At 39.5% G+C, this 23,267-nt stretch overlaps 1 protein-coding gene across 7 annotated transcripts in view; it reads left to right on the top strand.

The window, feature by feature from the left end:
- Window positions 1–10,808: 10,808 nt before the first annotated feature.
- Window positions 10,809–23,267, top strand: part of ZNF438 (zinc finger protein 438) — a 179,011-nt gene continuing 166,552 nt past the window's right edge. For 4 of the 7 annotated variants that reach the window (XM_073885441.1, XM_025885837.2, XM_025885836.2 and 1 more), the window contains exon 1: window positions 10,836–10,949. The gene's annotated coding sequence lies outside the window, so the exon portion shown is untranslated. Of the gene's footprint in view, window positions 10,950–19,706; window positions 19,745–23,267 lie in introns of those variants that run through there. The other 3 variants (XM_073885445.1, XM_025885835.2, XM_073885444.1) reach the window with 2 other exon arrangements.

Genomic DNA, 23,267 nt, shown 5'->3' on the forward strand with positions numbered 1-23,267 from the left:
ATATAGGGAATAATTTTGAAAGTAAAGGGAAAGAGGACCGGGAAGAGGGGAAGCTGGGCCTCGATGCAGATGCATCAAGAGGTTGCAGCTGATCCCATGGAGCCACAGTGGCTATTCAGAGTTGTCCTACCTTGAAGTGAGGCCACCAGGCCTCCACTAAGAATCACCGAATTTAAGCTGCCCCCGGGGATGAGGGATAGCCTTGGGCAAGGCTGATTCCTGCAGATGAGAGCAATTCCTGGAGAGGGACACAGCTGTGAGCCATCACCAACCAACATGTCCAGAAGCTGGAACAAATGTTTCCATCCAGAGGAGGGATCTGAGCAATGTGTCACAGAATCTACTACAGAGGCTTTATGTTTTTTTGTTGTTGTTGTTGGTGGTGGTGGTTTATTTTTTTAGCCTAAATCTGACCATAGTGAGAAGGATGGCCTTGAGTGAGGAAAGGTGAGCTAGGAAGCGTTCAGATGGGATTTTTTGAAAAAAAGATAATGTCAGGGATGATGCCAAAGGTACTATGGTAATTCAGTTGGGGAAAGATAGTTGTCACATAAATGGTGCTGGAACAACTGGTTATCTATATGGGGAAAAAAGAAACTCAACTCTTACCCCACACTATACAAGTTTAATTCTAAATGAATCATATTCCTAAATATAAAAATTAAAACTATAAAACTTCTAGAAGAAATCAAAAGAGAAAATCTTTGTGATCTCAGTTTAGTCCGAGCTTTCTTTTAAAGCAATTTAAAAGTTTCATATAAAGTTAAGGATATACTAATCATGAAATCCAGCCCCATTACTAGGTATTTATCCAAGACAAAAGAAAACATAAGAGTTAGATCCCAAAGTTGATATGTGTTTAACCTATAATGGACAAAAACTGGAAACAACTAAGATGTGTGTCAATAGGCAACTGGATTGACTATAATATATCCATAATATTGTATACTACTCAGCAATAGAAAAGGGTTTGAACTACTGATACAACAACATGGGTAAATCTCACAGACATTTTTGCTAGGTAGAACTTGCCAGACACAAAGCACTATTTTATTCTATCTATATGACACTATTTATATAAAGACAAAAGAATCACTGGTACCTCAGGGGAGGGGAGGAGATTGCCCACGAAGTAGTAAAAGGGAACTTTCTGGGGGATGGGAATATTCCATAATACATGTATATCATAATTGTGTGGTGGGACTGTGGCTATATTTATTGGTTAAAACTCATTGAATTGTACATTTATTACTTGTGAATTTTATTCTATGTGTGTTACCCCCTCCCCCAAAAAAGTGAAACATAAAAATAAATGAATAGCTCTTAAATGGTCACTAGGGCTTATTTAGTTCTTGTTTCTCAGAAAAAGTTCTTTTGTATAACCTGCATTCATTCACTGAATGAGGACTGATGGTGTACCAGTCTCCATGCTTTTTATAAATGGCCCAATTTGAGTTAAAGGGAGGGAAATCTAGGAATTAGATAACTGTAGTTTTAATCCTTTTTGCTCTTAGTAAATTGATCACCAAGCCCATATTAAGAAACTGGTCTAACATTGCCAGAGGCAAGGGAAACAAAAGCAAAAATGAACTATTGGGACTTCATCAAGATAAAAAGCTTCTGCAGAGCAAAAGAAACAATCAACAGAACTAAAAGGCAGCCTATGGAATGGGAGAAGATATTTGCAAACAACATATCTGATAAAGGATTAGTATCCAAAATCTACACAGAACTTATCAAACTCACCACCCAAAAAGCAAGCAATCCAGTTAAGAAATGGGCCAAAGATATGAATAGGCACCTTTCCAAAGAAGACACCCACATGGCTAACAGACACATGAAAAGATGTTCAATATCACTGACCATCAGGGAAATACAAATCAAAACCATGATGAGATACTACCTCACACCTGTTAGAATGGCTAAAATTAACAACACAAGAAACAGCAGGTGTTGGCAAGGATACAGAGAAAGGGGAACACTCTGGCTCTGTTGTTGGGAATGCAAAGTTGAACAGCCACTCTGGAGAACAGTATAGAGGTTCCTCAAGAAGTTAAAAATACAACTACCCTATGATTCAGCAACTGCAGTACTAGGCATTTACCCAAAGGATACAAACATACTGATTCAAAAGGGTGCATGCACCCTAATGTTTATAGCAAGATTATCTATTATAGCCAAATGATGGAAAGAGCCCAAATGTCCATCGACTGATGAATGGATAAAGAAGATGTGGTACACACACACACACACACACACACACACACACACACACACACTGGAATATTACTCAGCCATCAAAAAAATGAAATCTTGCCATTTACAACAACATGGATAGACCTAGAGGGTATAATGCTAAGTGAAATAAGTCAGTCAGAGAAAGACAAATACCATGTGATCTCACTTATATGTGGAATTTAAGAAACAAAACAGATGAACATATGGGAAGGGGGAAAAGAAAAAGAGGAGAGAGGGACCACAAGAGACCTATAGAGGACAAACCGAGGGTTGATGGAGGGAGGTGGGTAGGGGGTAGGCCCAGTGGGTGATGGGCATTAAGGAGGGCACTTATGATGAGCACTGGGTATTGTATGTAAGTAATGAATCACTAAATTCTACTCCAGAAACTAATATTGCACTGTCTTAAAATTAACTAAAATTTAAATAATAATAAAAAGGAACTGGTCTATTTTACACAAGAGTACTATTTTAAATTTAAAAAAAAGGCTATAGAAGTAATATCTGAAAGGAAAATTCAAAGCAACTTAGTATAAAATGGATGTCTCTTTTCCTGCATTTTTTTCTCTTTTTGGTGTGTATATAAGTAAAAATGTCGTAAGTGCCCATTTAATTGGATAGATATGGCAGGAATGAAAATTTTAAAGTGAAAAAAATTATTTTTGCTTCTATAAATAAGAGATACTGATAGCAAGGAAAATCTCTAGCTAGGAAAATATTTGACATTTTTCTCAACTGTAAGAGTCAGAAAACACAAACTTCTCTCTGAGTTTCACCATCTATACCTGAGGTTCTTCAGGTATCATCCTAAATTTCTACTCATCACCTCTCTGCTTTGTATTCACTCTAAAGGTTGTCCTTGTAGTTATAATTGGATAATTAGAGCATGAGAACTTATATATGACAATAAAGTATTGTTTAAATACAAGGTATTTTCCTGCATGTATATCACCTTTTGTCACATCCACAATTTTGTTCCATGAGATGAGTCACAAGAACCATCATATTTCTTTAATTTTTCTAAGTTAAATCCAATCTGACTTAGCTTCCACACTAGAGAGGTTGAAAATGCTATTTATCTATTTATCTATTTGTCTATCTATCTATCTATCTATCTATCTATCTATCTATCTATCTATCTATGTATCTTATCTATCTGTCTTCCTGGCTCCTATTCCTTCTCTTAGGGTTGTACACAAACCTAAAAACAATGGGGAAGAGCCTTAGATCTTCAGTCGCTGGTGGCTGCCACTTCTGGTCAACTTGGCCCAAGGTTTTCTGTCATCCATTCACAGATATGCAGGCTCATGCCTCTGGATCACGTTTGGCCTCAGGACCATCTGTATAGAATCCTAGGCTGATCTAGCTTCCCTGACACATACTCCTTAGGACCCTGTGTCTAAGTGAGCCCCTGACAGAACCTACAACTGATGTGAATCCTCTCTTAAAAACCCCAGCCCCAGCCCCCAGCTGTTTGTCTTCTTTCACCTTTGCAGTTGTTCTCCAAGTATGGATCCTGGACCACCAGTGGCACCTGAGGACTGTGTTTCATTTTAGAGTTTGTCAGGCAACTCTAATGTGTAACCAGGGTTGAGAATCATTGTTCTAGATTTAAGAACGATGATGATGACAGAGATGTTGAGAATATTCATAACATAAATACATTTTAAAGTATTTAAATGATTACAGTCCAGTACAAGCAGGTTTTAAGTGAATTTAGAAGAGAAATCAATAGATCAGTCTCTTCATTAGCTGAGAAAAGCTTCTTTGAGAAAGTGGGATTTGAGGAGTACAAGTTGCAGAATATTCTATCCTTCCTGCATGCTGGGGGATTACTGGAGCTAGGCTAACATCTTGTACTGTGAGGTGACCGGGAATGTAGGTCATGCATGACCGAGCAACAAGGTAGAAAGAGCCTGAGTCCCTGACATTTGACATGGGTAAACTGGTCCTGGACCACCTATATCCAGACATTTTTACACATGAAAGAAATAAACCAATCCTGTTTAAGCCTATTATCTTGGGGTTTTTCTGTCATTTTTAACCAAGGTCAATAACTGTACCTACTACATGTCTAAACAAGAGAATCTCACCAAAATAACAGACTGATGAATTACTCACATTCCATATAGCCTCAGAGTTTAAAGTACAATATAAAAGTGACTGTGACTCCCCTTTGTGGTACAGAACAAAACAAACTTGATAATTAACAAATACGCACTTCCTTTCTCCCGTGTGTCACAAGAGAACTGTGAGGCCAGGGAAAGAAAGTTGCATGCTGGGTAAGTGTGTATTCTGTGAATCAATCAATACAACAGTCACACGTGTCAGGCCATACTGTGAATCTGTGTATTTTGTGCTTCAATTTCTCTTAAATATTTTTCTCTTTTGTTTACACACCAAAATAGTATTGGAAAATCCCTCGTGCACAAAAATATTTCTTCTCTAGAAGAAAGATATAAAAATTGTGAAAACTCTATTTATAAAGGAAAACGTGACTATTGACTATCATTAATTTGCTTACAGCATTACCGAATTTCTGGGCAAAGTTATTCATTTTTAGGTTTTATGATCCTTCTTGAGCTAGAGACTTAAATGATCAAGCCTTTCACTTTCAAGATCGGTCATAAACTCAAGTGCCTTTAGGGGCCAAGTACGTAGGTTAAATAGTCCCCAGGTGGGGTGATGGGAAAATGGGGAACATCTGCGCCTCTGAACCAGGCAGTTTCAATCCAGCGATGAATGCCCTGGGTGAGTGGGGGCGCCAAAATCACTGAAGCTTTGGAGTTTTGGAAGAAGTCAAATGCTTGCTTTTAAAATGTGTTGTCTCCTGATAGTTGAGTCAAAAATGTAAAAACACAAATCAAAGAACTCTGTGAGCTGAATATCATCTCCAGTTTAAAGTCTACATGCAATTGGATCTGAGTTTGCAAAATCAGATTTTAAAATATTACTTTGATTTGGCCTCAGTATAACTGCTTTAATTGGTTAAAAATTGTGTGAACCCAACATAAAGGGTAAATAATAAATGACAATTTGTCAAGTGGAGAAGAGACATGCTGAATTAATTGCCCAGCGGGACTGTCACATAGAACAGATAGAACTTAACTAGGACAAAACTCAGAGGAAGTTGTGACTTTGTTTTCCCAGGCCAATGAGGTCTTGGGGATAACCACAAATTTTGGTGACAACAGTCTATGACTTTTATCCTAGATTGCACCTACCTGTTACTCTGTCAGGGAGATGACATTCCTCCTTCAACTGATTTTGAGAAGTCTTTCAAATGTTTTTTATGTGCCATGAGCTACATTAGGTGCTAAGGACACAAAGTTGAGTAAATTCCTCTCTGTCTTCGAAGAATTCACAGCTTACTGGGGGAGAAAGAAGCATAAAAAATGGAATACAACACATTGTTTGCTATTAAATGGAAGATGCCATCAACTATAAGATGCACCATTAGTTTTTGTACCTCTAAGAAAAAATTGTTGTCAAGATTAAAGGTTTCATGGAGAGTACTCAACTTTAGATCTAAGCAAGTGCTCAGTTAATGTTGGCAATTATTAGCAGAAGTAATTAATGATAGAACTTGAACTTGAAGAAAGAGTAGGTCTTTTCTAAGAGATAAGGGAGAAAATAGATTCCAGGGAGGAAGAACAGAATACACAAAGACCCCGAGGCCTGTTTCTGGAACATTCTGCCTGCTGGTTGTGCTGTAGTAGGTGAGGTTTTTTTCCTTGAGGAATTGTAAATCTTTTATTTTTATTTTTTTTTAAAGATTTTATTTATTTATTTGACAGAGAGAGACACAGCGAGAGAGGGAACACAAGCAGGGGGAGTGGGAGAGGGAGAAGCAGGCTTCCCGCCGAGCAGGGAGCTCGATGTGGGACTCGATCCCGGACCCTGGGATCATGACCTGAGCCGAAGGCAGACGCTTAACGACTGAGACAGCCAGGCGCCCTTTTTTTTTTTTTTTAAAGATTTAATTTATTTATTTGACAGACAGAGACACAGCGAGAGAGGGAACATAAGCAGGGGGAATGGGAGAGGGAGAAACAGGCTTCCCGACAAGCAGGGAGCCCGATGTGGGGCTTGATCCCAGGTCCCTGGGACCATGACCTGAGTCAACGGCAGACGCCTAACGACTGAGCCACCCAGGTGCCCCTGTAAATCTTTTTGACACTCTCTTCTTTCTCCTGCATCTTCCTCCCCTGTCCTCCAATCCCAACACACACACACACACACACACACACACACACACACACACACACACAGAGGCAGCTTGATTTTTTCAACTTTATACTCAAAAGCATGCACCTGGCCCTGTACTCAATCATGAACTTGGCTCGAGAGAGCAATGACACTAGTTACTTGTCTTCCATTTCCCTCCTCATTCCCCCATTCCACCCTCTTGTTGGGGGAAGCCTTTGTCCAACATCTTTTGTTTAAGAGGATTAATGGCCAGCTCCCAGTGCCGGTCAGTTCCTTTCAGGGAACTTCATGCAAATAAGGCTCCAGGTGGCCTGCCCTGATTTCCCAGAGTTCCCCCAGGGTAACACTCTATAGACATTCATTACAAATAACATTTATTGAGCCTACTAAAGGCTCAGAGAAGTTACTGGCCTTGCACAAAACTACCCAGTTAGTAACAGAGCTGACCCTGTTCAGTGTTTTGCTATGATATGCTACATCGCCATTCCAAATGTTTTTTCTCCTTAAGGATTTTTCTTCTCAGTATTATTTCTATTAATACAGTGCCCCCTTTTTAGAAAACAACTAGCATCTTGAGTAAGAAACCTAGCCTGTCTTTAAATTTGAGTTCATCTGTCCATTCATTCCTCCCTCCACGCGTAGTTCCCACGTACCAACTTAGGGTATTCAGCTACAAGTAGAGGATGTGAGGTTGAACAAGACCAACATTGTCCCTACTCTCACAGAGCTTACAGTCTAGCAGAGAAGGAAATTAAAATGCTTTTTAAGGCCAAGAGCAAAGGTAGCTTAGGGAAAGCTTCTCAGAGGGAGTTCCTGCTAAGAAGAGACCAAAAGGATGGGGAGAATGAGCTAAATAAAGGGATGGGGGGAAAGAGCTGATAAAATGACATATGAAATACTTTGCAAGCTCTGTGCCAGCAGACCTGTGAAAGATTACGTGGTTTTAAATCACACATCCCTCCATAGCTCTCCAATCTTTGTCTCGGGTCTTCCTTCCACCAAGCTCCTTATCTCTGCTCCCTTCTCAGAACGATCTCTCTTTAATTCTGTGTAACTCTTGGCTTATGGATGCTTATTATATTGTTAAGTTATTAGTACACTTTTGTGCTTGTGCTGGAGACAGGAGTCTTTCTGGATGCAAAAATGACCTGATTATTTGTCTTGATTGCCTGGAAAGAGCTCTCAGACCAGATCCTGGAGCTGAGACAGATGCAAGGGGGTTACTGAGTGGGATTTGGTTTCTCTTGGTCTTGATTCTGAAGGAAGAAATATGCGTAGAAGTCAGGCAAGGGGCAGTTGTAATAGTGTGTTTCACACTTTTTTGATTGAGACCCATAATAAGAACTGCATTAGCATAGCAACATTTATGTGTGTATTCTGAAACAACAGTTTCCCCAAATTTATGCTTTGGGAAAAATTACCCTTATTACATGTGATACAATCTGCTTTTTAATATTTTGGATTCTGATTAGTGTTTCTCAGGGTGGCAATCTGTTAATGGTTACAAAATCAACTCAGTGGGTTATGATGAGCACCTTAAACAATGAAATAGGAGTGTCCACGCAAAGACAGGCTGCAGAATAGTGATGAAGATACCCATGGTATCAGTCTTTTGGAGCTAGAATTTATATACCGTGGACTTTCTGAGTCTCTGTTTCTTTCTTTCTTTTTTTTTTTAATATTTTATTTATTTATTTGAAAGAGAGACAGCAAGAGCAAGAGAGGTAACACAAGCAGGGGGAGTGGGAGAGGGAGAAGCAGGCTTTCCACCAAACAGGGAGCCCGATGCGGGGCTCGATCCCAGGATCCTGGGATCATGACCTGAGCCGAAGGCAGACGCTTAACGACTGAGCCATCCAGGCGCCCCTGAGTCTCTGTTTCTTATATTGTTATATGAAACTTCATACAGGTCAATGGTTATGACTGTGGATTCTGGAGTATGGATTCAAACCTTGACTTTGCTACGTAGAGGCTGCATGATGTGAGATACTTAGCATTGGGCACCCTGCTTGTCTTGCGAATCAAATGGAGACAATGGCAGCATTTATCTCATATCCAGTTGCAAGGATTAAGGAGATAATGCAGGGTTGGGTACGTATACGCACCCGGTAAATAGTAGCCATTTTATTTCCGTCTTTTGTTTTTCCCTAGTAGTAGAGTGAAGTTTTTCTCAGTTTGCAGTGTAGGACCAAGGGAAGAGTTCTGAGGTAGAGTGCTCTGGGGGCTAGCTTGCTTAGGGACAGCAGATATCAAAGTGAAAGAACCACCAGTGGAAACTGAAAACCCAAGGGCCAGAGTGGAGGCCCTTAATCCCTCTGGTGCTAACCATTGAATGTCTGGGGTTTTATTTTCTTAAAGTAAGAAGTTCTTCTTAGAGTTCCTCTCTCTAATATCAACACACTTTTGACCCTAGCTCCTGGCTACTTATTTAGATCAGATTCCAGTTTGTCACAGGAACTTGACTGAATCTGAATGTGTAGATCCCCTCAAATTTTTACTTAACATTCCCTGAAGTTCCTCTTTGTTTGGGTACCCTTTCTGCTTGTCAATCTTTTCTTGGCCACATTACTTCTTCCCTACATCTGGTAATATAGGAAGTGTTTGTTTTTGTTTTAAACCTTGGGGTAGCAAGGGAAAAAAATACTGAATAATAAGATGGGGGGAAAAAAGAAGGCATCTTGTCAAACCATCTTATAGAGGCAAATGTATTCTATGTTAAGAACATTTAATGAATTTGATGTATACTTAACCATTTCCACTCCAAAAAATGAGAGATGACATTTACTTGTGAAACACTCCCATAGGTATATCTGGAATTTCAAAAGAGAATTCTAACTTTTGGCATGATAATACATAAAACATTTTATAAGTATGTGAACAATGTGAACAACAAAAAATTTAAAGTTTTCTTAAAATTGTTGTTTTGCAAAGAAAAATATAAATATCATTATTTTAAAAATATGTAGCACTTTTAAAAAGTGCTAATTTTTCTATAACTGCTCTACAGAAAAATACTTTACTCTTACAATTATTTATGCATTTCTTACATCATTTGATAATAATTAAGATCTTGTATAAAATTATATTAACATAAATGTACGAATATTATCCAAATCAGAAACTTTTCAGAACTTTAAGATTTTTCCTGAATAACACACATACTTATTTTTAACCAGCTAGCTGTCAAGAGCTAAAGACTAATATTCTCCTGTAATCATTCTTTCCTATGAAAATACTACAGTATTTTCAATGAGAGTGTAAACAAACCATTGTTTCAGGTTTTATTTATACTGGAGATGCCCGGCAAAATCCCATGCCTGATCTAGCCATTTGTCGTGATTCCAAATACATTTTTAAAAGAGATCTTTGCTATCTTCAATATTTCCTCCTTAAGGTCTATTTCCAAGGCCTGTTTCTCATATTAATTTTCCCCCAAGACTGATTTGTGTGAGCCACTTTTAACCAAAACGTTTATCATTTTTCCTGCTTCTGAGAGTAATGTAGGACTCCTATAAGCCAGAAATAAAATGTTAATATATTGGTGTTAGTTCTTCGAGCCTTCATTTTCCCTTCTACTGAGCCATCTTTTAAAACCAGAACTCGTCATTTTTAAGAGCCTAAAGAAGAGCAGAAGGAAGAGCAGAGACCCAGGGCACAGGAAGGTATCATCACGTGAGTGGGAGGTGGTGGAAAGTTCATACTAGCCAAGAAGTGTACATTTTTGTTTACACAGACCACCGTTTGTTAAATTTAATAGAGGTGAACCATAGCCTGTAAGAAACTTCACTGAGCCCAAACGGGAAATCCAGTAGGAAGGAGACACTAAAACCTCCTAGGTGGCGCCGGGACAGGGCGGGGCAGGCGGGCGCCCGCGAGAGCCCGGAGCGGGAGCCGGAAGGGCGGCCTCGAGGGGACGGGTCTAGCCGGCGTGGGCGGGGCCGAGCCGAGGCAGGTCCGGTTGGGGCGGAGCCAAGGGCGGGGCCGGATGGGAGCGGGGACCCCTAGAACTGACTCCTCCCGCCCGAGTGCTCGCAGGCACCTGATGGGGAGCAAAAGGTTGTTTCCACACGTGGAGAACTTTTAATGAACACGTGAGGGAAGGGAGGCAATGTCCGCGGAAAATCTACCTCACAACCCTGGCGTCCGACTCCAAGCCCCTGGGCGACAGCTTGTTTGCTGTGCTCCCGGGGAGGGGGGGCGGTGAGGGCGGGGGTGTGTGTCTACGCCCCCTTCCAATTGTGCCCCCCGCCCCGGCCTCAGGCTTCCAGTTTAGCTCTCTCAAGCAGCCCCCGCCCTAGAAGGCGGCCACGCAGGCTGTGTGCGCCTGCGCCTAGCGCCCCACGGCGGGGGGCGGGGCCTCCGAGGAAAGGGGCGTCTCTCCCGCCGTCGCGCACGGGGCGGAGCCGTGGGGGCGGTGCGGCCGGGCGCCCAGCGGCCTGACCTCCCCGAACGCCGGGTCCCGTGACGTCACCTCTCCGTGACGCGCACGCTGTAGGAAAACTGTAAGTTTCTGAGGATTCCTGCAGCTCCCTGGGCCTGCGGTGCTCGTTCTGCTGCTCGCATTCCCGGTGTCGGTGGTGGCTGCGGGCGTTTGATTTTTGGGCGATCGGGGAGCCGCTGAACGTGGTGTAGGGACAGGTCCCCGCCCAGAGCGGGAGAGCGCCCTCTGGGGCGGGCGGGACCGGGAGTGCGAGGAGGCGAGGCCGCGCCCCGCGGGACAGGCCCGCACTTCTCCCCTCGGGCCGAGAGGTTTCTAGGGGCCGGCGAGCGAGGACAGGGAAGGAACCGGGAAGGTCCAAATGGGAGCGACTCCCTTTTTTCCCCTTCCCTGATGAAGGGGCTTAACTTCCCCCTCAGCCCTGGAGTTTGACATGTGAAGTCTGGAATGGAGGGTTTCTTCAGAGACTCCACATCTAGGCTTCCTTTGGGATCCTGCAAGTGACCAGATCGCTGAGGACAAGTTGTAAAGATAACCACCTGCTGCCTCAGTTTCCTTTTTGTGTAAAATGGAGGTGAAGCAGCCTCTGGCCTACTTGTCATTCGCACAGAACCGGGAACATTGTGAGAACATGGGAGGTAACACAAGCATGTAAACTTGCTAGGTAAAAGCTTAAAAAAGACAATCGTTATCCTGAGAATGGGGTGGCCGATGGCCATTTAACCAAGGTCTTATAGGTAGGGACCTTTTTCAACAGTTCTGCCTCCTCAGGCCCCTCGTACTCATCCCCCATCTGATCATGGACAACACTTGAGTCTGATGGGCGATCTGAACGGTTGTCACTGAACTTAGTGGAACAGGGATCGAGAAATGTCTGGTGCTCTTATCACAATGTTCTTGACAATTATGAAGTCCCCTTGGCTGGGTTTTTCAGAGAAAGATTTTATCATGTTGGAACTAGTACGTTATACTCAACACGGATACACTTGAGTTTTAGGGGTTATTGCTGTGTGGACTTGGACTATCCCATCGTCATATCTGACTTTGAATGTTTTGGTTTGCCAAGGGTTAGCACCTTATTGAGGCGTTAGTACTATAACACTTCTCAAGTTTAGAGATAAGTATTTGTTAGGAACTTTGAAGGGAAAGCTGTTGTACACATCTCAGGGAGTATTCATTCCAGAGATTGAGAGATCACATTTCTGTAAATTCAGTTTATCCTCCTTTGAGAAGCCTTAGAATCAGAAAGCAGGGGTGCTAGTTTTGGTTCTACCAATTAATAGCTTTGGGTCCAAAGACAGGTCACCCAAATTTGGGATTTTCTTTTTCTGTCTAAAATGCGAGATGATGGTGTATTTGCTGTTGCTTTTTCAAGGGTCCAATGAGATCACAAGTGTAAGAATGAAAGGCTAAGTATGGTCTTGTTATTAAGAAATTCCCGTAGGTCCCCTAGCCTGGATAAGTGGTATGTTTATTCGGAAGTCAGATTCTGAGTCAGAACTAGAAATAGAGCAGCAGACAAGATAGTCCCCAACCTGGTGGAGCTCATTTTCCAGTGAACAGGCTACAAAGATTAAGTACATAATATTATTTCAGATAGTGATTAAATACAGTGAGGTAAAGGAAGATAAGGGAATGACAGTGGGGGAACAGGGTAGGTTGTTTTAGCTATGGTCCGTTAAAGGAAGGCCTTCCAGAAAGGGTGACAGCTGAATCGATTGAAGTGAGAGGACGAGCCTGAGGTAAAAACATTTCAGGCAAGGATCATAAGAGCAGGAAGCACTTACATGGAGCTTAGTCTATGTGAGGCAGTCTTCTAAACACTTAATTTTTACATTTTACTTATTAAGTACTAATACCTCCATTTTTATAGAAGAAACACACACAGGAAGCTTTGCTCAAGGTTGTACAGCTAAAATGTGATAGAGCCAGTATCTGAATTTGGGCAGTCTGGCTTCAGAGTCCACGCTCCAGATGACAATCCTGTACAACAGGAGCTACAAAAGAGCATTAGTCTGAGGGGGAAGCTAGCCTGAGTTGGCCAAGGCGTAGCAAGGTGAGTATTTGATCACAGCAAGGGAGGGAGAAAGTGGTGGCAGATAATGTTGGAGGACCAGGCCAGATTATGGGGGCTCTGGCAAAGTAATGTTATTCTAGGTGTGGTAGAAAAACCACTGGAAGGTTTATATCAAGGAAATAGCATTTGATTTTACTTTTATTGGTTGGAAAATTAACTGTAAGGTCATTGGGGGGGTATCAAAAATGGGGAGGTAGGAGGCTGTGTCTCTACCCTGGAGGAGCGATGCTGGTGTCTTGGCCTTGGGGAAGTAGTTGCAGAGATGATAGTAAGTGGTCGAGTTCATGATATATTTTTGAGGGTAGAGCTACTGGTGTGGATTTAACTAACCTGGAGTGTGAGGAAAAAGAAAAAGAAAAGTCACGACTTCTTAGGTTTTAGGCTGGGAGAACAGTAGCGCTATTGACTGAGCAGGTTGGAAGGGGTTTGGTGAGAAAATCATGAATTCTGTTTTGGACAAGTTTTAGATGCCTTGTAGACATAGTAACAGTAATACTAGAGCTAGTGGTAATAGTAAGCACTTTGTAGGCATAAACTGTACTAGGCAGGGTTTTAAGCACTTTTATATGTATTAATTAATTTAATCCTTACAACAGTTGTATGTGCCAGGGTCATAGTCCCCATTTTGCAAATGAGAAGACAGAGGCACAGAAAGGTTAAATGGTTAAAAGGTTAAACTTGCCTAAAATCACCCAGCTTGCGAGTGATGGAGCCAGGATTCAAAACCCAGCAGTCTGGCTTCAGAGTCCATACAGTCAATGTTTGTAACTACCTGTAAGTCAGCTTGTTGAATAGGCAGTTGGATATATGAATTTGGAACTCAAGGCAATGGTCAGAGCTGGAGACTCACATTTATATTTCTGAAGAGAAAGCCTGCTTTTGTTCCTCATCTAAGCCTTGGTTGGCAGTGGAGGAAAAGAACATAGGCAGGCAGTTAGGCTGTGCTGACTGGACTTTAATTACGTTCATACAGCCAATATCCAATATCCCCCTTCCATGAAGTTCTGTGAAGGTGAGGTCTGTACCTTTTTTACTTCTCTGGCTCTAGTTCCTAATCCAGGGCCTGCCATGTAGTAGCTATTAGGAATGACTTTATATGTGGGACTTTGATTAAGTTTTGGGAGTTCAGAGATGAATAAAACATAGCACTCTCGTTGGAGGAGCAGTTTGAGGAAAAACCTGTGGGAATAAAATCAGAGTAGACCAAATGCATAAATGCATGCTGATCATTTCATTCTGGCCTCTGCAGTCCCCTCTATCCCATATACTTGAGGGATGGGGCATGAAGGGGTCGAAAGAGCAAAAGAATGCCTAGGCAATTGCACAGTGAATTTGAGGCTCCCCAAGAGTCCTCTTCAAGAAAAGAATTAGTCATATAATCTTGCATATTTTACTATATTTGCATTAGCTTTATTTGGCAATGATATAATTTTTACCAAATGAAATAAATTCTAATATTTTAGTATCATTGTGGAGTGATGAGTTTTTCCAGTTCTATTACCTCAGTGTTGACAGGACTTACTAGTGAAATAAGGGAGTTGGCTTGAAATGTTGCAGCTTGCATAATACAGGGTGATGGAGGGGCTGCGTGAGGTATTTAGGCAGGTTTCCACTGCATTAAGTGTATCACGCCAAAGTTCCACATATTGGAGTAAGTTTCAGTTTCTCTGCTGATAATCTCTTTAACATTGAGATACATTTTTTTGTCATAGAAAGGGGATCTGGTGGTATATGTCATAGGTGGCGTTATAGATTACATCTCCTATCTGGGGCATTTTAGAACGTGGAAACTAGAACAATATGCACAAAAATGTGTATCTTATTTCTGTAAGATCTTTTTAGGGGTATACTCTTAACGTGAATGCATTTGTCACAATTTTATTACTTCCTAATGTGAGCATTTTAAATTTGAACCATTAAAAAATTTTATAAAATTACACCATTGTAGATTCTGTGATTAATTTCAGAGTTTTTTCTTACAATATATAAAATTATATCTTGTTTAGCTTTTTTAGCTTTTAGTGGGATAGTTGATATGAATAATCAAGTCCACCATCACTCTAAATGGGAACCCTCCACAAATACAAATGTAGAAATGTGCCATTTCATTTTGCAGTTCACAAAACCTTAAATCTTCTACCATGGCTTCCCTAAATGTAATGGGGTTGAAATGATTAGTATTTCTTTATCCCACAGGTGCAGCTAGCTTTCCCAGGAATATCAGATATGCATATATGGTATAAAGTATCTTAAAGGGGCTGCTGATTGCTCAGGCTTTGTCATTTTTTAAGTTCAGGCTTATTGAGGGCAGGTTGATGGTGGTTTAATTGTGCTAGAAAGCTCCCAGCAGGGCAGGCATAATGGTAAGTCTTCCTGTTTGAAGACAGGAGCCCCTCTTTCTAACACTGACCATCCTAGATAACTTATTAAATCCAGATTCTTTTAAAAATCTATGTTTACATGAGCAAATTTAGAAACTACTAGTTAAGAATACAAATATAAGTGTATGGGAATTGTCTCTTATAGAAAATTATGTGTGTGTCTAGCCACTGATAACATGTAGTGGGCACTAAATATTTTTTAACGTTTAAACTTCTTGTAGTTTCTGTTAGTCTGTTCTGTTATTACCTTCAGCTCATATATGTGTGTGTGTGTATATACATGTTATATATATATATAGTGTATATATAGATATATCTACACTGTTCTGTTATTACCTTCAACTCATATGTGTGTGTGTATATATGTGTGTGTGTGTATATATAATGTATATATATAATGTATATACATACACACACATAGTGTATTCATAGTGTTTTTGCAGTAATAGCTGAATACTACTAGTTTGTGTACTTTTGCTTTAGCATTGTAATGTTTGAATATATTTAAATAATGTAAGCAGTTAAGTGTCACTTAAATTTGATTCATTTGATAACATGGTTACTTAGAAATTAAGATCTTGAGGCTTGATATTTTCCCCACATAAATAATAATGACTATTAATTAGTAAAGCTGGGTGGAGACTAAGCTTTAGTGACAGATTAACCAAATTGTTATCCCAAAAGAACATGCAAGAAAAAAGTTCTTAGAGAGGTTTAAGCAAAAACAACATGGTGATGAAAGGAATAATTTAACCATAACTCCCTACCATAGCTGTAATTCTTAAATATTACTATCCTATAGACAGCATTCTTTTCTTTGGTCCTTATCACTCAAAAGTGCTAGCTTGAAGTTACATTCTACATAAATGTGATATAAATACTGTAATATATGGAATATGGAACTATTGATTTACCTCAGTGGATCTCCACTGGAGATGATTTTGTTCCTTCCCCCAAGTCACTCTGGAGACACTTGGGAAATGTCTAGAGACATTTTTGGTTATCACAACTATGTATGAGGGCATTGTACCTGTCATGTACTTGGTGGAGACCAGGAATGTTCTTAAATATCCTACAAGGCACAGGGCAACCCCAAAAATAAAAAATTATTAAGTTCAAAATGTCAGTACTGCTGATATTGAGAAACCTTGCAATATGTAACTTTTTTCTTTATTCCTTACTATTTTTTTTTTTTTTGATGCTTTAGAGGTTGAGGCAGTAGTTGTAAGTGGTAAACACCTGACTTGAACAAAAGATTGTGTTGAACTGCTTTTAGTTTGTTGGAGAGCTGAGCCAATTTGGTTCATTTATTGCAAGGAAAATATTTTTTTGTAGCTAATAGCCTTGAATATTTTTGGTTGCCAATATGACTAGTGTTTTTGGTTTGTATTTAGCTATGAATTTTTTTTCTTAGTAAAATTAATTTAATTTAGGCATTATACAATCCTGGGTTGTAACAGGTTTGCTAGAATGAATCTCCTTCATATATTGAATTAACTATCTCACAGTTATGCAGTTGTTTATATATTTCAGAAATCCTTTCACATTAACTTTTATATGTGATTTTCATGAACACCCCATGAAATGTGTAGGGCATGCATTATCCTCACTACTTGCCAGATGAGGAAACAGACTTAGATCAAATGATGTGCTGTATATATTATAGCAAGTTAGGGACAAAAGCAAATCTAGGACTCTCAGAGGTTTTGATGCTTAGGACATTTTTAAAGTTACTAGTTGTCTCATTTGATCTTCCTGACTTGCTTATGAAAACTGGGAACTTACTGAAGGTCACCCAACTCATAATGGAGTTTTGACTATTTTCACTGACCTATTCTGCCTCTCCAGATATTCTCTAACAAATGAGTTTGACAGTTTCTGGATAAATTCACCAAATCCATGCTTAACCTGGCTAAGTAGGTCTCTTGACACTGTAAGGGAGGAAAAAGTCTCCATCATCTTTGGGTCTCAATCTGGGCCTAAGCATTAAACTGATACAAGGCAGATTAGCAGTAGAAAAACATACAAACTTTATTAAACTTGTACGGGGGAACCTTCAATGAAGACACGAAGAAGTAACCAGAATAGGAAGCTTTTATACATTTTAGACAAAGAAACAATAAATTTGTGAAGAATTGACAAGACCCAGAGGGGTCTGGGCTAGGGGTGGTAAATGGTGAAGAAGTAACGAGGGAGAGAAGGTTTAGCTTAATAAGATTTCTTTGTACACGTTTCTCAGCTCCTAGTTCCCTGTCTCTGGTGGTAAGAATGTCTGCCTTCCTCCTGGTACAAGGGAGGATATCTTTCACATGGGAGTTTTATCTTTTAATTTCAGGACAAAAAAAGGAGAGTCAGAGTGTCCTTGCACCTGCTGTTACTTAAGTACCTTTGATTCAAAATAATCAAAATGCCAAAATGGCATATTTGGGGGTGACATTCTGGTTTCCTACACGTAGTCAGATGTTCATGTTGTCACTTGAGTCAGTTGGTAATTCAGTGTTTGTCATCCTACTGTGACTTGAGTGGAATCTTCACTGAGTTTTGATAAAGCATAAGGTAGTGCTACTTGCTATGTAGAGTTTATTTTTTGAGCACACTTATGTGCAAAAGCAGTGTGAAGAGATGGCTCTCAGCTGTATTTGAATATACTTGGGTGAGGCAACCTACTTGGCATGATTCACTTTGCCATTCTGAAAGAGGGATTTAGATTTGGAATAGGACTTCCATTCATTCTAATTTTTAAATTAGAAACCATATTATTTGAGGCTCTCTTTCAAAAAGAACATCTACTCAAATATTTGATGAGTTATTATTTTGTTTGAAGATTATTTGATGAGATTCAGTTCTTGATGTGAGTTTCAGTAATTGGAAAAAAAATTTTAATACCCAGAAGTGGGATTGCTGGGGCATATGGTAGTTTTAGTTTTCTTTTTTTGAGGGATCTCCACACTCTTTTCCACAGGACTGCATCAGTTTACATTCCCAGCAATAGTGCACAAGGTTTCCCTTTTCTTTTCTCCACAGCCTTGCCAACATTTGTTACCTCTTGTCTTTTTGATGATAGCCATTCTAACAGGTGCGAGGTGGTATCTCATTGTGGTTTTGCTTTGCATTTCTCTAATGATGAGTGATGTCGAGCACCTTTTCATGTTCCTATTGGCCATCTGTATGTCTTCTCTGGAAAAATGCTTATTTCGATCCTCTGCCCTTTTTTAAAATCAGATTACTTGTTTTAATGAAGTGTAGTTGATACTCAATGTTAAATTAGTTTCTGGTGTACAAACATAGTGATTCCTCAACTCTATACATTGTGCTGTGCGCACAGCAAGTGTCCCCCTACAAAGCTATTACAGTATCTTGACTATATACCTCATGCTGTCCCTTTCAACCCTGGGACTTACTCATCCCATAGCTGGAAGCCCGTACCTTCCATTCCCCTTCACCCATTTTACCTATCCCCCTACCTCCCGCCCTTGTGGCACATACCAATTCTGTATTTTTAGGTCTGTAATTGGAAATTTTAATGTTTTCTACAATACATCCACTGGCTGGATGTGGACAGTTGATAGTACGAAACTGTGGGTCTGGGATTGAGAAGGGAAGGAAAAAGAGTTTTTTTAAAGTGCATTTTGTGTATTGGGCATGAAGGATTATAATTATATTTAAAAGGTGAAGATTTTCAACTTTCCATATGACTGAATTAGCATAAAAATATTTTTCTTACCTCCGTGAAGAAAAATGCTATATCCAAGTTACCATAATATTTCTAGTATTATTGAGGGGAGAGACCACCATTAAGTGTAACTGAAACAGAACTGGATTTCATACTTGCTAAGCAAGGGAGGGCTATGCTTGCAGAATATAATCATTGAAACAGGCAGAGATGTATTTAAATAGGGTTTTGAAGAAGCATGGAGTTTTAGGATTGGCTTACTTTCAGTGAGACAATTTAGGGATTGGCCAACTTTAAACTTCGAGTTTGGGGACTGGCTGGCGTTTGAGGAGCAAAGGTACAGAAGCAAGGCAGTTGCTGATCGGCTCACTTCCTCAGCTGAGTGCTTAAGTGGAAATGTTGACTGGAGTTTAAGGATTGATAGACTGGGCATATTTAAAACCGGTTCTGTGGTTACTTGTTCCCAGCTTGGAATAGAGCCAAAGAATAATTTTTTCCTTTCTTGTAGCTGGAGAATAGGTACTTTTATTTTCCATTGACATTTATGTCAAACATTTATATTAGCAGTTGCGCTAATATACACTTCTGATTTTGCTTTTCTTCTCAAACTTTTAAAAAAAGAAATGAGTGCAGTGACTATCATTTGTTTTCTATCTACCATTCACAGGATTATATGTTATTTGGGACCCAGGCGGCTTCAAGGATTATTTTTATATATAGTTAAAAAGGTAATACGTTATTTATGGAAATACTTTAATGTTTTAAACACTATGGTGAAAGCTGTTACTTTTGTGTCTACTTTTTTTCTCTTGTGGGAGTGTGTCTTATCATATGCCTGCCAAAAGTAGTCTTGATGGATGCTGAATTATAGATCTGAAAGTTTGTTGTTTTTGCTGTTGTTAGAGATACATCTAGAAGTGATGACTTTTTGAAAGTTAATTAACAGTTATTCTTATCAGCATTTTAGAAGGTTAATGATTACAGTGTATATCTTTTATATAAGGTAGGCTGAGTTATTTTAGTATCTGTGAATCATTTTACCACAATTATAGTACTATTTTTATAAAGTATTTTGGTTTAATTTTTATTTTATAATATTTTTATTCAGAATGAAATAAAGAGCTATTTATGACTATTTACTGGAACTCTGAGAAAAAGTAGATAATTTTCTAAACTGATCTCTCACAGTAATATTTTAGTTTTAAAAATGTTTTCCTTTGAGATGCTAAAATAAACTCAGAGGACATTCTTTATATTAGAAGTTAGAGAAGGCAAAATTAGTTTTTGGTATACTTTCTTTGTTGTACTGAAGTTTTATTAAAAATACCCTGTGTACTGTGTTTACGCATGAAATAAGCTCATAATATTTAAAAAAAAGAATGGGTAACGGGTATTGTCACGTTTATATGCAGCCCCTGTTTCCTTCCTTAACCTACAGCTTGTGCCCTACCTCTCTGCCTTCTAGACAAGTATTATCCAGTGATAAAGCTACATTTATGATTTGGATAAAGCATTTTTATGTGAAAGCTCTTTGAAAATGTGAAGCCTAATTCTTGTATTTGTTTATAGTCCAAATTTGTGACCTGCTATTATAGTTAACCTTAAGAGCTTAATCTCAACCCAGTACTAAAATTAATATATTGTTTATGAAGCGCTATTGCTTAAATACTAAATGATACTCAACCATTTTTATCCTCAACATTTAAATTTTACAAATTTATACTAAGTAGGTACTTAGATTTTCTAGGAAAAAGATATCTTCGATGCCTGAATATGGTTACTGGGATTATTTATATGCTTTATTTATGTGTGTGAAATAATGGATTTGAAATGTGGTTTTTCTCTGTGCATATGCAATAAATAGTTGGGCTTTTATTGCCTAGTGAAATGATCAAAAAAAGAATCCTAAGTTAAATGATCTTCTGTAATAAAATGGAAAAAACCCATTAGCTGCTAAAATAATGGGTATAAAATGGTATCTCATAGTTTTATTTTGCATTTCTTTAATTACCAGTGAGCCTCAGTTTGTCTTCATTTACTTGTTAGCCATACAGATTTCACCTTTAGTTGTCAGATTTAGCAAATAAAAATATAGGACAACATGTTAAATTTGAATATTAGGTAAACAACAAATAAATTTTGAGTATAAGTATATACCCTTGCATTAGTTGGGATATACTTATACTGAATTTTTTTATTGCTTATCTTTAATTCAAATTTAATGGGGCATTCTGTATTTTATCTTTACCTTCTGTAAATCGTCTGCTGCTGTCTCTTACCAAATTTTTAATTGCATTTCCTGTCTTGTTATCTTAAAGAGTTCTTGGCATACACTGGATATTAAATGCTTTTTTTTTTTTAAGTTGCAAACATATTTTTCCAGTCTCCTGCCTGTTAACTTTATAATGTTTTTTATTGAATAACAAGTCCTTAATTTTGATGGACTCAATTCTTTCAGTTCCATCAGAATTTTCCCATATTGTTTATACTTTTGAGGTCTTAAGAAACTTTTATCACTCCAAGGTCACAAATATATCATCCTACTTTTTGTTTCATTAGCTTCATAGTTTTACCTTTCACATTTAGATCTTTAATACATTTGGTGTTTATTTTAAGGGAAGAGTATTAGGAAATGAAGTGAGAGAGGTAATGGAGGGAGCAGATTGCATGGGGATTGTAGGCCGTTGGGAGGACTTTGGTTTTTATGCTCAGTGAAAGAGGAAGCCAGTGAAGGTTTTGAACATAGGGTGCCACAGTCTGAAATCTGAAATACGTTTTTTAAAAAAAATTTCTGGTGACTCTTGAGAATAGATTGTGTGAGGTATGGCAGAGACTGTTGTTAATTCTTCCCCAGTGTCTAGGATATCCTTTTCTCTGTTCGTATTTGAATCTCTCTTAGAGACTGTATTTTCCAGCTTCCCCTGACTGTAGGAGATTGTCTACGTGATTAGGTTTGGGCCAATTAAATGTGAGCAAAAGTGGTATGTGCAACTTCTGGGTTATCTTCTTAAAGATGAGGTGCTAGTCCTCTTCCTCTCTCTGTGCCACCCAGCTTCCTACTGACTAGAAAGCAGCAACAACTAGAATGGCAACAGCTGCCTTGAACCCAGAGGTAGACATCCTGTGATGAGGGTGGCAGAGCCATCCCTAGTCAGCCTAGGGGCCCAGATGGCTGTGGGGGACAGAACCAACTACTACTCACCCTCCCCTAAGCACCGGCCTATCTCTGTACTATTTCCAGGAAGAGAATAAACTTTCTTGTTTGAGCCACTGTATTTGTCATCATTTTATCACAGCAGCTTTCCCCATATCCAATTTAGTGCCAAAATTGGTACCCAAAGTGGGGTGTTGCCATAATATATAGCTAAAATGCATGGTACTGGCTGAGTGGTTGGCCAGCAGACAGTAGGCACCATGTTATAGGCTGGAAAACTGGTGACCCTTGTTATGCTATGGCAGAACACTTAGTGAAGCTGTCACCTCTGATAACTTGGAAGGGCATGGATGTGTCTGTCCAGTTTGTACCTCCAGGGGAGTGGTTAGAAAGACTGCTGTTGGGGCGCCTGGGCGGCTCAGTTGGTTAAGCAACTGCCTTTGGCTCAGGTCATGATCCTGGAGTCTCAGGATCAAGTCCCACATCAGGCTCCCTGCTCAGCAGGGAGTCTCTTTCTCCCTCTGACCCTCTCCTTCTCATGCTCTCTCTCTCTCTCTCAAATAAATAAAATCTCTAAAAAAAATTAGAAAGACTGCTAATGTAATTTAAAAAAAAAATAGATGGCTAACGCGAGTTGACTAGCTGCTTTAGCACGGAACTGCAAGAGGGTGTAAAGAGAACAATTAGCTAGTTTGCACTTAGAGGGGGTATAAATTTGCTAGCGGAGTTCTGTACAACCGTGGCCTATGCTTCGCATTGACTGAAAGGACAGTAATACGGGGTATTGCAGGGTTGGAAAAAATAGTTTCTTTTTCCCGAACAGCAAGAAGTTAGATTCGTTTTTAGGAACCTTCGTCAGATTTTCTTGGCCAGAGAAAAGTGGAAGCCGGGCTAGGCAAGGATCATATTAAGGATTTATCTTCCCACCTGAACCAGTCACTTAAGCTAGGTAAAGCTCCAGTTACAAAGTCTCAGTTCCCTAGGACAACGAGGGTTTATTTCTTACTTAGGACATGTCTATGGCTCTGTTCCACCATCCTCTACCACTTCAAGCCAAACGAATAGGCTTTTTGGGGACATTGCTGTTCTGTTTCAGA

The sequence above is a fragment of the Callorhinus ursinus genome, unplaced genomic scaffold, assembly GCF_003265705.2.
Source record: "Callorhinus ursinus isolate GAN/ISIS: 27379988/994484 unplaced genomic scaffold, GSC_fseal_2.0 scaffold62, whole genome shotgun sequence".
In the NCBI taxonomy this organism is placed as follows: domain Eukaryota; kingdom Metazoa; phylum Chordata; class Mammalia; order Carnivora; family Otariidae; genus Callorhinus; species Callorhinus ursinus.